This window comes from Zeugodacus cucurbitae, chromosome 6, assembly GCF_028554725.1.
Source record: "Zeugodacus cucurbitae isolate PBARC_wt_2022May chromosome 6, idZeuCucr1.2, whole genome shotgun sequence".
NCBI classification, from domain to species: domain Eukaryota; kingdom Metazoa; phylum Arthropoda; class Insecta; order Diptera; family Tephritidae; genus Zeugodacus; species Zeugodacus cucurbitae.
This window is the reverse complement of record NC_071671.1, coordinates 12,511,068-12,528,100: the sequence shown is the minus strand read 5'-3', so window position 1 is coordinate 12,528,100 and position 17,033 is coordinate 12,511,068. Positions and strand designations below refer to the sequence as shown.

The 17,033-nt window shown below is 37.0% G+C and overlaps 1 long non-coding RNA gene across 1 annotated transcript; it reads right to left on the bottom strand.

The window, feature by feature from the left end:
* Positions 1-2,817: 2,817 nt before the first annotated feature.
* On the bottom strand, positions 2,818-16,419 carry LOC128922659 (uncharacterized). Its single transcript, XR_008471840.1, has 2 exons — positions 10,990-16,419; positions 2,818-10,208 (listed from the first exon to the last, which is right to left on the bottom strand). It is a non-coding gene; the product is annotated as an uncharacterized LOC128922659 (long non-coding RNA).
* Between the last annotated feature and the right edge of the window lie 614 nt (positions 16,420-17,033).

Below are 17,033 nucleotides of genomic sequence, written 5' to 3'. Positions count from 1 at the left end.
TTAATTCTATTGAAATAAGTTTATTGCATTAGTGTCAAGGTGACAGATCAGTTGTTTTGCAAGGGAATGCATATTATAAGTGGATTTGGTATGTAGAAGCATATTTCGGCTATATGATAGTACTATTGACCACACAAAAATAAAGATATCTCACAATAAATATCGTTTATCCTATAATCCTAGTTTTAAATATCACATTACAGTTTTTAAGAGCATGAGTACTGCTTTACTCTTGCTAAATCTATCACCGATCAGTTAATTACTGCGATTAAAATTTTCGAAAACACACACAATAAGATATTGCCATCTCGGACAGCACCATCAGTCATGAACGCGAATAAGACCAAGACCAAATAATATGGCTCTCACGACCCTGTTGATATTCATAACACGCTCAAAGTTGAAGGCAACTACGCCTTGTAACCCGTGGAGACACTGCAAGAAGTATCGCTTTTAAAATAAAACGTCGAATAAGTTTCTTCATGAAGTACTACTTTAGACTGAGCAGGTAATTGCGAATTACTGCAAACAGGTGACAGGTAACAGAGGATGCGATGGGTTAGTCTCAACTGAATATAATAACTTGAGTATAATATTTTTCATATAAAAGAAAGAGACGCCTTCCATCAGTATTAGAAGATTAATGAAATTTCGCTAATACGTTTTCTCGGTGCATGCATAGGTTCTACTTCTCTAGTATATGAAGTTTGATCCTTTTCGAGGTTTCCTTACTTTTTAAAGAAAAAACACAGAAAATTCAAATTTAATCGGACATTTTTATTATCATTCGAAAGAACACTATGTCTCAGTTGGTTCATCCGTTGAGACCTACTTTCGATGACACGTTCCAGCACTGGTAACTGGCGAATGACACGCTGATGTTTTGCTTCAAGGCCTGAATCACAGCGGAATTGTGTGCATAGTCCTTGGACTTTGCATATCCCTACAGGAAAAAAGTTTAACACGTTCTTGGTGGCCAATCGACCCGCCCAAAACGTGAAATTATCTGAAGTGTTCTCTCAATAAATCCATTAATTAATGCGATGTGTGGGAAATGGCGCCGTCTTGATGAAACCAAATATCGCCGAGATCACTAGCTTCAAATAGTTGGTTATCATTTTGGAAATATGAAGAAATATGGACCGATAATTCCACCGGCGCACAAACCACACCAAACCGTTGTTTTTTTCTGGATTAAATGGCAATTCTTGAATCTCTTCAGATTGCTCTTCGTCCCAAATGCGGTAATTTTGGTTTTTTACATACCCATTGAGCCAGAAATGGATCTCATAACTGAAAAGAATTTGCCTCGAAAACGTCGGATATTCTTGGAACTTTTGAAGAGTCCATAAAGCGATAAAGCGATGTCGATTGGAAAGTCGAGTGGCTTCAGTTCTTGCACAATCTGTGTTTTGTACGCTTTCAATTTAAGATCTTCACGTAAAATGCGCCAAGTCGTTCCATACGTCAGTCCGAGTAGCTGCGAACGTCGCCGAATCGACTCTCCACGGTCTTCGTGTACACCCTCAGCTACGACTGCTATATCGAGCCTTTACCGCCATTTTAGCGTAAGCGACAAAAACCAAACTTTACAGGAGAAGGTTTTTTTTAAATACTTTTAACCATTAATGTGGTAGTAATTTAAATTTTTTTTTTCAATTATATATGTAAATGTCTGAAAAGCATTAATGTATGAGAAATTTTAAATTACTACCACATTAATGGTTAAAAGTATTTAAAAAAAACCTTCTCCTGTAAAGTTTGGTTTTTGTCGCTTACGCTAAAATGGCGGTAAAGGCTCGATATTTTCTTCACTGCTTGCTGGACGCACACTATTCGGTCGATTATTATTCAATAATGAATGCTGGGTCTCACGATGGGTGATGGTGTTACGAACAGTACGCACAGTAGGTCAATTATTTTGATCATAAGTTGAACGAAGCACATGAAATACATTCTTTACAGAACGTGAATTTAATACTCTCGCAATTTTATTAAGATAACACACAAATTTACCCATAAATTCGGCATAAAGTTTAATAGAATAACGAAAATCGTCATATATAGATATGAGGGCTGAGGTAATTCCTGAACCGATTTCATTAATTTTCACCAGCAAGGTACACTATATCCAATAAACACTATATCCAAAAATCACTTAATTTTGCTAAGATATCTCACATATTAACCAATACGAGGGCTGCTATATATATTTCTGGCCTAGGCAACACTAAGTGTTGACAGGTGCAATCTGACATTTCCATTGGAAAGTTTGACATTTTTTAGCATAACATCACTCAGAACGTTTTGTCATTTAATCGTGAATTGTTTTATTTACAGGGAATTAAAAAATTCATCTCGGCCAAAAAATGGAATGAACTCGTGAACATTTTCGTGCGATCATTTTTCACAACTTTCGACGTGGATTATCGCGACAAGAGTGCATCGATGAACTAAAATCTTTGTATGGCTATGAAGCACCATCCTATAGCACTGTGAAAAACTGGTACAACGAATTCAATCGTGGCCGACGCTCGCTCAAAGACGAATTCCGTGAAGGTCGTCCAAAAACAGCCGCCAGAAAACATCGATGCCGTACGTGAACTGATAATGCAAGACCGTCATGTAACATTCCTTCAGATAGAGGCATGTCTATGCCACCAGCATACATTCGATATTGCATGAACACCTGGCCGTAAAAAAGGTTTGTTCTCGTTGGATCCCGCACAATTTGACAATCGCTCAAAAAAAGCCTCAAAAAAAGTGCTTCGAAAATTGATTTGAGCGCATGCAAAAGTGTATAAATCTTGATGGAGAATATTTTGAAAAAAATAAAACCATTTTCGTTGATAAATATTCCTATTTTCATTATTAGGCCAGAAATATACATAGCAGCCCTCGTACATATATGCGGAATAAAGCCCACCGTATTTTTGAAAACCCTATAATTAGGTATATGGGAGCTAGGATATGCTATTACCCGATTTTAATAATTTTTATATTTAAATTACATTCAATAATCTCAGAGATTAACCCATATGTTCGGTTAAAATTTACCCTTAGGTGCAGAGTTCATCATGTTTGATATCTGGGGCCTTGTAGAGTTATAGTCCGTTTTCGACAATTTTTTCACAAGTGAAGCCAGAGATGATATGCACTATTTGTGTAAGCTTTTATTCCGCTATCTTCGTTGCTTCCTTATGTATACATTATAAAGTGAAGTAATCAGATGGAATTCAAAATTGAGTTATAAGGAAAGTAGTCGTGGTTGTGAACCGATTTCGCCCATGAGGGTGTCAAGAAAATATTGTATACCGAATTTCATTGAAATCTGTCGAGTAGTTCCTGAGATATGGTTTTTGACCCATAAGTGTGCGATGCCACGCCTATTTTTCATTTTGTAAAAAAATCTGAGTGCAGCTTCATTGTGCTATTTCTTCTGTAAAATTTAGTGTTTCTGAGTTAGTGAGTTAACGCAGTTTTAGTAATTTCCAACCTATCCTTTATATGGGAGGTGGGCGTGGTTATTATCCGATTTTAACTATTTTCATGGTGTGTGGTGAGGTACGTAAGAGAACCGACCGCTGAACGTTTGGTTTATATAGCTTCATTGGTTTGCGAGATATATACAAATAACCGATTTGGGAGCGGGGCTACGCCCACTTCCCCAAAAAAATTACACACAAATATGCCCCTTCCTGGTGCGAAATCTTTTGTTCCAAATTTTACTTTTATAACTTTATTTATGGCTTAGTTATGAAACTTTATGTGTTTTCGGTTTTCGCAATTTTGTGGGCGTGGCAATGGTCCAATTTTGCCCATCTTCGAAAGCAACCTCCTCAGGGTGCCAAGGAATACGTGTTCCAAGTTAAGTTAAGTTTCGTTAAGATATCTCAATTTTTACTCAAGTTATCCGTTGCACGGACAGACGGACGGACGGACAGATTTCAACACGTCTCGTCATCCTGATCATTTTGATATATATAACCCTATATCTAATTTGTTTAGTTTTATGACTTACAAACAACCGTTATATGAACAAAACTATAATACTCTCTTAGCAACTTTTGTTGCGAGAGTATAAAAAGTACCTCTACTTGGATCACCCGCTAGTACCTTGCAAGGAAAGGAGAGTCGACGTTAAAGTAATTAATCAGCGCAAAATTATTAAAATTGAGATTTTAAAAAATGTTCGAAGAATCCAGAACACCCAAAAAATTGCTATAATATTCCTAATCTGAATAATAACATCATGGTTAATATACAAAATAAAATCTTTTTGCTCGCATTTAATTCAATTAACAAATATTTATCATTATTAGTGTATAATTAAACGCTTTATATATCTAAAAATCACTATCACGAGAATAATGTCAATTTTAATTACTGTTAAATTGTAGCAATCTCCATAAATTATTTCTGTTATGGAAACAATTTTGGCTGCCAAAATTTTTGAGAGTCGATAAAAACAGAAAGTGGATGGCGCATGATGTGTTGTCATTTGGCTTTATTATCAATTTGCTGCATTTATTTTCACTACTAATTAAGTTATGATTGTTGCACTAATACCAAACACAAACTATTTGCAAATCACTTTAAATTATAATAATAATGCACATATTTCACTAAAATAATTTCGCATATTTTATTAATTTAGTTAAAAAGCAAATTTGCTGTGGACACTACCATATCTATTATCTATTAAAAAGGGGGTCAATAATGATAATAAACATTTTTCAATTGCACGAAAATATGTTTTGGCAGTCACTTAAAACACTGTGTGAGGAGGAAAACATGAAATTGTTAATAATAAAAGTCTTGAATTAAATAAAATTTAAGCCAGCCGAGAATTTTAGAAAATCTCCCACCGAATTAAAATTCCTATGCAATTGCAGGAAAATAAATCGAATTTATTAAGAGCACATTTTTAATATGAAAGCTCTAGTCACTTTTGAGTGCTTTGGTCGTCATTATTTTATAAAATGCAGGTTCATATGCGAAGACATTTGTTGCCGCGACTCGTATTTGTGCTCGGGCAATATGTCTTCCTAACAGTTCACATTCGAGGGGTGGAAGGGCTCAGTCCACCAAGAGGAGAAGAGACCTCATCCTGGCGAACTCTAAGCAGCTACATTGAAGACTCCGGTATGTATAAGGCTCAACAACGGAATATATGATCAGGTCAACAAAAAGGTAATCTGGGACTTCTCTAGCGATACATTTATTTTGTATTTAAAAGTTTTTAAAACAGGACCTGGTAGCTGTGCAGGTAAAGGACACGGGTGGGATTGATACCGAGAGCTGAAGAGAGAAGCGAGACGTAACTGCAGACGTAAAAAGAAAGAGGCCGAAATGCGTGAGTATGAAAAGCTTGAAAAGCTGGCTGACATGGGTAATGCTCGAAAATTTTATGAAAAGATGAGGCGGTTTCCATACCGGAGCATTATCATGTAGGGACCGATGAGGTAATCTGGTAACGGATGTCCAGAGCATACTGGGGTTATGGAGGGAACATCCGACCTGCTGAATGGCAGTGAAAGTACAACACCAAGAGAAGGCGAACCCGATTCCCCAATCGATGATGATGGAATAGATTACCCGAAATTTGAATAGCAATTGCCCGCTTGAAGAACAACAAAGCGGCGGGCCGATGGATTGCCGGCCGAGCTATTCAAATACGGCGGCGAAGAACTGATAAGGTGCATGCATCAGCTTCTTTGTAGAATATGGTCAGAATTGGTCTTGTATCGAACTATCAGATGTAGTTGGTGATAGTTCGAGGAAATATCTTTGAAAGCATTGCCAATTGTCTAATTAATAAAGTTTATTTGTATTTGTAATATATAAAATACAAAATATTATTCTAACCGAAGTTGCCATCTTATAGAAAATTTGACCAACTTCATTAAATACTACAATATTTCAGAATCATTGGAAATCTATTTCAAATGTATAAAACATATTTCCCGACTGTAGAAAATAAGATTAAATATTAGTTTTATAATTTTTTTTTTTTAATTAAAACTTTTTTTTTGAATCTACCTAATTTTCTCTTCAAATTATAATAACCGAAAATATTTTTCTTTTTTACCATCTCTTGTTTCTCTTCATTTCCATCTTCTTCAAAAACCGCTTCCGCGATACAAAATAGCAAATGTTGTGGTGGTTGCGGCAAAGTTGAAGTCGCCGGTGCATTACAGGTGCTGCCGTTACCAGGCTGAGGTGTGTTATGTGTCCACGTGTCGTTGTTAAATCTGATATTGTGCAAGAAGTTTCTTCTATGATATGCCTCAAAATGTTGTTGTTGTTGGAAATGATTTTGTTGGCGGGGGTAAACAAATTCGCTTTCGTTATCATTCGAGCTACAAATCGGCGAAGATGAGATTATTTACTCGTCCGGATGAAATGGCGGTATTCTGCCTTCAGTTCGCATATTTGTGTTCGTTGATTGAGATTTTTGAAAAGTCGAATAGTTAGATATATCTGAGCTTTATTTTAGCGGGTTTATTGAAGAAGATTTTTCTCTATCCATGGAAGCCTTACTAAGCATTGGAGTAGATGATCAAATGAAGACGATGGCACAAGATGGAATCAAGATAATTGCAACTACTACTACAACTAACTCTACTTGAACAAGTGATTTATCATCGCTAGCTTCTTGTAGCAATGTCAGCTGTTTCTTGATATATGTATGTATGTATATACCCGTCCGGCGTTGTCGGGTCATTGTCCTAACATTTCAACAAAATATTTAATGAACATATATGTACATATGTAAAATGCATTTGTCCTCAGCACCATCTGTTGGGACAAACTGGAATTAATATATAATTGGATTGAACATTTGATACACCGACAGTAGCGACATCCAATTATAAAACGTTCCCAAACAAATTTGTATATATTTAGGCGGTTTCTATACAGTAACATGGCGTCATCTATTTTTGCAAATATAAAATATCAAATAAATTTATAAATTTAAAATTAATTAAATGTACCTGCCCAGGTGGCCCTGCGACCCAGGAAGGGTTGGTATGTGTGCGCCACCTTAAGTGGTACTTCACACACCTCGAACATGGAAAGTCAACTGAAGATGCCAAAAAGCTTCCTATTGGCAGGGATCGACGCACGTCACGGGAGAGACGTCCCTCTGACCCGAATTGGCACGGGAACAGGCAGAGAGCTGATAGAGCTGCGAAGAGGAGCATCAGCCAGAAGATTCCGTAGGTGCTGCTATACTCCGAACGGCGGAGGCCAATCCTGACTCAATAGTAGGGCGGAAAATTTTAGACCCAAAATCCGACTCGATTAGATGATAGCCGACAGGTATGAGGATACTCTTAAAAGCATACACTTAGCTTTACTGCCGCTTAACTATACTGCCGAAGTGTGGGACCGGATGTACTCACCGCCCACCAAAATAAGGAAGTAGCGAAAGGGTGTCTACTTCAGATCGAGACTGCAGTAATGAAGAGACCATCACCTGGCTAACGGAGGCTCCTCTTAAATTCGAGGGGTGGAAGAGCTCAGTCCTCTGCATATATGATGAGGATCAAAGGCGATGTCGGTTCAAGGCCGACAACAGCAAGGTATTCTGGGAACAGGACCTGGTCCCTGTGCAAGTAAAGGACAAGGAGGGGACTGAACTACACACGGACCAACACAGTGCCCTATTAGTGGTCAGTGGAAAGTAGGGTAACTGCTTTAATCCAGTTCGTCATCGATTCTTACCACAGCAGTTGCTCACTAAACCTACCATACCACTATGACCATCTTGATCCCAAATGGGTCTAAAAAGGTCAAATTTTTGAGATGATTTTATGTACCCACAACCCATAACCGCACTGACTGGAAACCGATGGGAATTTTTAGGAAATTCAATGCGGACGTGATCTTCCCAGCTCTACTACAGCAAAGTATACATCCCAATCTGGTGCAGGATCGTGAGAGTTATATTCATTTCGAACAACAGCATTTTGACCTGGAAATTGAAATTTCAGGGGACTGTGATAATCAAGATGATGAAGACCGAGTATCCTCTGTTACAGTTAATCGTCCAAGGTCCAACAATTTGATCGAAATGCTACGGAGAAGCAGCGTTATGCAGCAACAAGTTACAGCAGAAGTGGTATATACCATATTAACCGTAGACCAATTGCGATCTGGACTTAATGTCACAGAATTTGAAAAAGCTGCTGAAAGTTCAATCTGCGACTGTCGATTAATAATATGAAATATGATAAGCGGATCCGTAGAAGGATTCTGAAACTCGAGTCCGCATTGATAGAATTTGGGATGTGTTTAACAGAAGACTAATATCGATGAACGGTGTTAGTGTTTGCGACCCTCCTTGCGTCTTAGTAATCCAAGTGAGGGGCGCAACTACTCACATCGAATATATTTGAAAAAAAAAACGGAAACAATTAGCCTACTTTTGAGGAATTCGCATAAAAATTGATATATAATGTTTTCATTAAGTTCATTGAATTTAAGTGAATTCGAAATAGCAAAATCACACAATTCAGAAAGCTACTACGAATTGCAGTAGATGTTGACTAAAGACGGACAACATCAATCAATTTAATTGTGACTACTTACCATTTCAGACAATTAAGGTTCCTTAGATGATCGTCACCACCATTAAGCTCGTCATCGCTAGCTTCTAGTAGCACTGGTAGTTACTTCTTTGGGCCGCAACAAAGGATACCAGTTTTTCCACATCGCCGATGTTACTCTTTTGAGTTAAGCTTCACTAGCAGCGGTTACTGCAATGAAAAAAATGGACATTGGACATTTTATGATGATTGCGAAATCGTAAAAACTCAGGAGTGGAGACAACTTTCGTCGTTTTCCAGTAGCAGCAGTGAAGAACAACTTTTGCTTTGCCATTATGAACAGTCATCCTACACCGTGGAGCGGCAGCATCTGTGTAGCGCTAGAAGTCCAACGTCTGTGGAAAGTTGCGTTGAACCTCAGGATAATCCACAAATAAATGATGGATCATTATTTGGACTGAAGACGAAAAAGAGGTATTTTGATGTCTCCCAGCGCTTTACCGAAACCACCGGCACACTGGTTGACCGACAGAGCTTTAGGAGAGGCGAACAACAGCATTTTGACCTGGACAAATTTCAGGGGACTGTGATAATCAAGATGATGAAGACCGAGCATACTCTGTTACAGTTAATCGTCCAAGGTCCAACAATTTGATCGAAATGCTAAGGAGAAGCAACGTTATGCAGCAACAAGCTACAGCTTAAGTGGTATATACCTTATTAACCATAAGCTAAAAAATGGCAAAAATATGTTGGAACAACAGCATTTTGACCTGGACGAATTTTGTTTCAGGGGAATGTGATCCACAGGATTATGAAGATCGAGCATCCTTCGACAGAGATAATCGCCTAAGATCCAACAATTTGATCGAAATGCCAAGGAGAAGCAGCGTTATGCAGCAACAAGCTACAGCAGAAGTGGGTTATACCATATTAACCGTAGACCATATTAATTGCGATCTTGACTTAACGCCACGGAATTTGGAAAAGCCATATATCCAACATATTATGCAAACAGTGATAGATGCTAAGGAGAATTTATTTGACTTTTTAAATTCTTTACAAAGCTTCACTAGCAGCAGTTACTGCTATGAAAAAAATGGACATTGGACATTTTATGATGATTGCGAAATCGAAAAAACTAAGGAGTGGGGACAACTTTCGTCGTTTTCCAGTAGCAGCAGTGAAGAACAACTTTTGCTTTGCCATTATGAACAGTCATCCTACACCGTGGAGCGGCAGCATATGTGTAGCGCTAGAAGTCCAACTTCTGTGGAAAGTTGCGTTGAACCTCTGAATAATCCACAAATAATTGATGGATCATTATTTGGACTAAAGATGAAAAAGAGGTATTTTGATGTCTCCCAGCGCTTTGCCGAACCAACCAGCACACAGGTTGACCGACGGAGCTTTGGGAGAGGCGAACAACAGCATTTTGACCTGGACGAATTTTGTTTCAGGGGAATGTGATCCACAGGATTATGAAGATCGACCATCCTTCGACAGAGATAATCGCCTAAGGTCCAACAATTTGATCGAAATGCTAAGGAGAAGCAACGTTATGCAGCAACAAGCTACAGATTAAGTGGTATATACCTTATTAACCATAAGCTAAAAAATAGCAAAAATATGTTGGAACAACAGCATTTTGACCTGGACGAATTTTGTTTCAGGGGAATGTGATCCACAGGATTATGAAGATCGACCATCCTTCGACAGAGATAATCGTCCAAGGTCCAACAATTTGATCGAAATGCTAAGGAGAAGCAACGTTATGCAGCAACAAGCTACAGATTAAGTGGTATATACCATATTAACCATAGACCAATTGCGATCTGGACTTAATGTCACAGAATTTGAAAAAGCTGCTGAAAGTTCAATCTGCGACTTTCGATTAATAATATGAAATATGATAACTAATGTAGTTTGGAAAAGTTACTAAAAATATATTAATTAAAGTTTAGGATTAATATTTTCTAAATTTATTTTATTCCAACATATTATGCAAACAGTGATAGATGCTATGGATAATATAGTTGACTTTTTAAATTCTTTACAAAGCTTCGCTAGAAGTAGTTACTGCAATGAAAGAGAAGGAAATTGGACATTTTATGAAGATTGCGAAATCGAAAGAACTCAGGAGTGGAGACAACTTTCGTCGTTTTCCAGTAGCAGCAGTGAAGAACTACTTTTGCTTTGCCATTATGAACAGTCATCCTACACCGTGGAGCGGCAGCATCTGTGTAGCGCTAGAAGTCCAACGCCTGTGCAAAGTAGCGTTGAACCTCAGGATCATCCACAAATAAATGATGGATCATTATTTGGACTGAAGACGAAAAAGAGGTATTTTGATGTCTCCCAGCGCTTTACCGAAACCACCGGCACACTGGTTGACCGACAGAGCTTTAGGAGAGGCGAACAACAGCATTTTGACCTGGACAAATTTCAGGGGACTGTGATAATCAAGATGATGAAGACCGAGTATACTCTGTTACAGTTAATCGTCCAAGGTCCAACAATTTGATCGAAATGCTAAGGAGAAGCAACGTTATGCAGCAACAAGCTACAGATTAAGTGGTATATACCTTATTAACCATAAGCTAAAAAATAGCAAAAATATGTTGGAACAACAGCATTTTGACCTGGACGAATTTTGTTTCAGGGGAATGTGATCCACAGGATTATGAAGATCGACCATCCTTCGACAGAGATAATCGTCCAAGGTCCAACAATTTGATCGAAATGCTACGGAGAAGCAGCGTTATGCAGCAACAAGATACAGCTTAAGTGGTATATACCATATTAACCGTAAGCTAAAAAATAGCAAAAATATGTTGGAACAACAGCATTTTGAGCTGGACGAATTTTGTTTCAAGGGAATGTGATCCACATGATTATGAAGATCAAGCATCCTTCGACAGAGATAATCGCCCAAGATCCAACAATTTAATTGAAATACTAAGAAGAAGCAGGTTAGTGAGGTTAGTGTCAATATATATATATATATGTAATGTTAGCATAAAACCTCAATTTCAATATTCTATAATACCATTAAATTACATGGAGCAATCAAACTCACATGGACTATTTGAATGAAAATTCATAAGGTAAAAATATCAAAAATATGCCAAGATGACACCTTAGACTGAACTTTATATAGAAAACATATGTATGTCGCGTTAATGTGTGTGCCGGACCACAGGAATATTTGTGGTTTGAAAACCTTATCATAATGATCCATTAGCCATTCGAAGATGGTTTATAAAAGTGTGACTTTTAGTTTTAATTGGTAACCTCGCCACGAATAACTTTTTTTTGGTAATTTATTCTAGAAAATCTAATCATTAATAAATAACGAGAACAGAATCGGACCAAGGTGACTGCCTTGCAGAACGTCTGAAGGGACATTAATTGAATTTCTAAAAAATGTTTCATTAAATATCTTTGTTGTGCTCAGAATACTCGATTAATGAAGAAATCGATCAGGTTTTTTTTGTTAAGATATTTGAAATGAAATAATAATAAAAAAATAGAAAAGTAAAATAATAATATTTGAATAATGAATACTCAGCGAAATTGTAATGCGCCTGTTTGAAGACTTTAAATAGTTAATCAATTTTTGTCACTTTGCAGTTTAATTGGGACCAGCGCAAGAAAAGCGACTCGTCTTTTAAATTACAATTTGAGAAATTTAAATCAAATTAAAATAACAAGCGATGACTAAAAGAAAAACATATTTAATATCAGACAAAATCATGCTGATCTGTTGTCATAAGGTTAATAAGAGCTACTGAAGGTAGTTTGCTATGATGAAGATATATTTGTAAAAACTGAAGTTAGGTGGTCGGTAATGTCGGCATCCGATTTGTATGTCTTCTCTTTGAGCTTTGTGAAACCATAATAAGTAAGGCTATCTTATTACGAATGGCGCCAGGTATCTGTAAGATCCGTTCCAGACTGGGCTGTTTAAGGGCTCCCAGTTATGTCTAAATAAATCTTTATGTATACTATCAAAAAATGGTTTATTTGTAATTTGCTTCTTATTTAATACAATTCTTCTTCTTTCAACAACATTTTCAAATTATGGGAAACCAAGTTCAAATCGCAATAATAAATTTCAGCGGAGGACTACACTTCTATTTGCTTGAACGTTAGCTAAACTGAACATAGTGCTGCTTCTCCTTAACATTTGTATTTTTTCCCCTTGGGCGATTAGCTCTATCGGAGAACGCTGGATTTTCATCATCCTATGGATCACATTCCCTTAAAACAAGATTTATACCGGTCAGAATACTGTTTGTCCGTGATTCCTAACGCTCTGTCGGTCAACCAGTGTGTCGATGGTTTTGGTAAATCGCTGTAAGACGGCACATCGTATGTGATTGGATGATAGCGCGCCACTCCTCTTCTTCCCTCGCAGTTCGGCGCCATTTGAGAGCCCAAGTGTAACTAGGTCGCTCCAACGGAGTGGTGGTCATCACCTTCCTCGGCTTCCTCCGGCGGGTACTGCATCGAACACTTTCAGAGCTGGAGCACTTTTGTCCATTCGAACAACATGACCTAGCCAGCGTAGCCGCTGTCTCTTTATTCGCTGAACTATGTCAATTTCGTCGTATAACTCGTACAGTTCATCGATCCATCGTCTGTCATATTCGCCGTTGCCAATGTTCTGAGGACCATAAATCTTGCGCAAAATTTTCCTCTCGAAAACTCCTAGTATCGTCTCATCTGATGTTGACATCGTCCAAGATTCTGCACTATAAAGCAGGACGGGGATGAATAAGCGACTTGTAGAGTTTAATTTTGGTACGACTAGCGACAACTATCAGAATTGTTGGGAAATAACTTAATCAGAAATATCAGATATATAATATAACTTATCAGAAATAACTTAATCACCGCTGTTACACGAACTCACCGAAAGATGTCTGCAAGTCTGCAAGTCTCCAAGACACTATACTAAGGCGATCAAAATCAGGCGATCTTCAGCAGCTCAGCAAAAAAGATATCCTAAAAGTATGCAGCGTGCGACTAACTGGTGTCCGTTTGTATAACATATATACTCAAGCAAGTACCCTTAAAGAAAGAAAATGCACTGAGTGTAGTTAAATAAAAAGCAAGAATTATATTTCTTTATGTCTTGCTTACAACGAATAATATAATAAAATAGAAACGGTGCATTAAAGTATTTGCTGCTGGCGAAATTTAATTGACGAAATTGTTCTTGCTTTCACTTGAGCCAGATGATGAAATTGTTATTGAACCTGTTTGGCTGACAAGACCATAACTTCTACTGCGACAAACTTGTGTTCGTTGCTCGGAACTAATGAGAATTCATGAAGCTCTACTTAAAGTATTAATCACAGCGGATTTATATAGCTTTGATATTCTAGCTACATATATTTTAAGCCTTTGAAATAGTGCCTCCTTCAGATACTACGGATATTTAGTATTTTGTATTTCCGAACGAGCGTTAGGAGAACCGTGACGAATTTTGTTTCAGGGGACTGTGATCCACAGGATGATGAAGATCGATCATCCTCCGTTACAGTTAATCGCCCAAGGTCCAACAATTTGATCGAAATGCTACGCAGAAGCAGCCTATGCAACAACAAGCAACAGTAGAAGTGGATTACACCACCGTTGACCATAATTGCGATCTAGACTTGGTTTCGCAAAATTTAAAAATGCTGCTGAAAGTCGATTAATTAATAATATGATAGATACCTATTGTAGGAAAAGTTTATAAAACTAAATAAATTAAAATGTAGTTCTTAATATTTTCTGTATTAATTTTATTTTAACGGATTATGTAAACAGTGAATCACGGGAGGATGGTGTAATTCCCAATTCTTTTTTAAGGGAAGATTGGTGATGTGAACCCAATACTTTCGTGACCTCAAAGGGAGCGCGCATTTCACACCAACCATTTTGGAATGGTTTTTATACTCTCGCAACAAAAGTTACTAAGAGAGTATTATAGAACCGTTCACATAACGGTTGTTTGTAAGTCATAAAACTAAACCAGTTAGATATACGGTTATACATATATATCAAAATGATCATGGTGACGAGACGAGTCAAAATCCGAATGTCTGTCTGTCCGTCCGTCCGTACAACGGATAACTTGAGTAAAAATTGAGATATCCTAATGAAATTTGGAACACATTGGACCGTGAGAGGGTTGCTTTCGAAAATGGGCAAAATCGGAGCACTGCCATGCCCACAAAATGACGAAAACCGAAAACACATAAACTGTCATAACTAAGCCATAAAAAAAGTAAAAGTAAAATTTGGAACAAAGGATCACACTACGAAGGGCCATATTTGGAAGTAATTTTTTTGGGGAAGTGGGCGTAGCCCCGCCCCCAAATTGGTTATTTGCATATATCTCGCAAATCAATGAAGCTATATAAACCAAACGTTCAGCAGTCGGTTCTCTAACGTACTCCATCACACATCATGAAAATAGTTGAAATCGGATAATAACCACGCCCACCTCCCATACAAAGGTTGGGTTGAAAATTACTAAAAGTGGATTATCTCACTAACGAAAAACGTCAGAAACACTAAATTTTACAGAAGAAATTGCAGAAGGAAGCTGAACAGATTTTTTAAAAAATGAAAAATGGGCGTGGCATCGCCCACTTATGTGTCAAAAACCATATCTCAGGAACTACTCGACCGATTCGAATAAAATTCGGTATATAATATTTTCTTGACACCCTGATGACATGGATTAATTCGGTTCACAACCACGACAGCTCCCCATGTAACTCAATTTTGAACTCCATCTTATTCCTTTACTTTATAGTATATACATAAGGAACCAATGAAGATAGCGAAATAAAACTTTACAGAAATACTGTATATGATCTGTGGCGTCACTTGTGAAAATCGGAATTGGTCGAAATCGGACTATAACTTTTGAAGGCCTCGAATGTCGAATATGATTCAGTGTCCCTTGGTAATTTTTCACCGAAAATTTCGGTAAATCTCTCAGATATTTTAATTTAATTCAGAGGAAATATTTTTCTTCTAATAGTGTGTCTCTGTACTAGAAATGGTTAAAATCTTGTCATAACTTCCCCTAGCTCTCATATACCTAATTATAGGATTTTCAAATTGGGTCAAATTGTGTGTTATCTTAATAAAAATATATCAATAAATTGCGAGAGTATAAAATGTTCGGTTGCACCCGAACTTAGGCTTTCCCTACTTGTTAGAGTTACATTGATTAGGTCTTCATATAGAAAGCATCTGCAGTGAAAATATATTTGGCGAATTCATTTGGAACTTGATTTGAATTAAAAAAAGCTTTTCAGTCTCTTACTTGTAAAAATAATAATAATTTATTAGCCATTCAGTGAAATTAGTAACTTTCCATTGTTAATCGACAACAAACCAGTCAGTGCCAATATTATATAAGAATAATAAAAAACCAAACTATGCTAATGAAGATGGATGTAAATCATAAAAATCTAAAACCGTTTCTATTATTGGCTATTTGATTGATACTACAGGTGCTTATTCAATTCAAAATTCTAAAAACTGTGACGAATCTAAGACAACTGAATTTCGAGTGTCCGTCTATCCATGCAAGCGACAACTATTATGACGGATCACACTAGGAAGGAACATCAGACCTTTAACAATTTTTGGAAGTGGACGTGATCCCGCTCTTTATTTTGTATGTATGTCACAAACTAATAGAGCATCAAACACATTTTCCATACATTTTACGTTTTATCATTTCATCTTTTGGCTCAAAGATTTGTGATATCGGATAATAACTACGTCCATCTCTCGCTAAAGAAAAATGTCAGAAGAATTACACAAAAAACAAGTAAGGAAGTGCTAAGTTCTGAATATGTTACCAACCATTTTATACTCTCGTAATTTATTTAATTAATTTTATTAAAATAACACACAATTTGATCCACACATTCGTCATATATATGGTATAAAGTACATTGAAAGTTGGAAACCCTAATGTTAGAAACGGAGACATACTATTAAAAGAAAGATTTTCCCTCCGAATTTCTTCGAAATATCTGAGAGACTTATCTATATTTTCTGTAAAAATAAAATTAGAAGCACCTATGCCCTCATGTTCGATTTATATGGGGCCTTGAAAACTCGACGATTTTTAGAAGAGCGATGCCACACTATAAGTGCAATATTTATGCAAAGTTCTGATACTATATGTTCATTATTGCCTATTTTATATATTGTAAAGTAAACGGTTCAGATCGACTTCAAAATTCTAGTACATAGGAAGTAGGCGTGGTTGTGAACTGATTTGGCCTATTTTCACAACATATCATTGGGATGCAAGGAAAATTTCACAAACAAAATTTCATTGATATTGGTCGAGTAGTTTCGGAGATATTGTTTTTGACCCTAAGTGGGCGGAGCCACACCCATTTAAAATTTTGTATATCAATTCTCATCCAGAGTGCAGCTCTTCCGTACCTT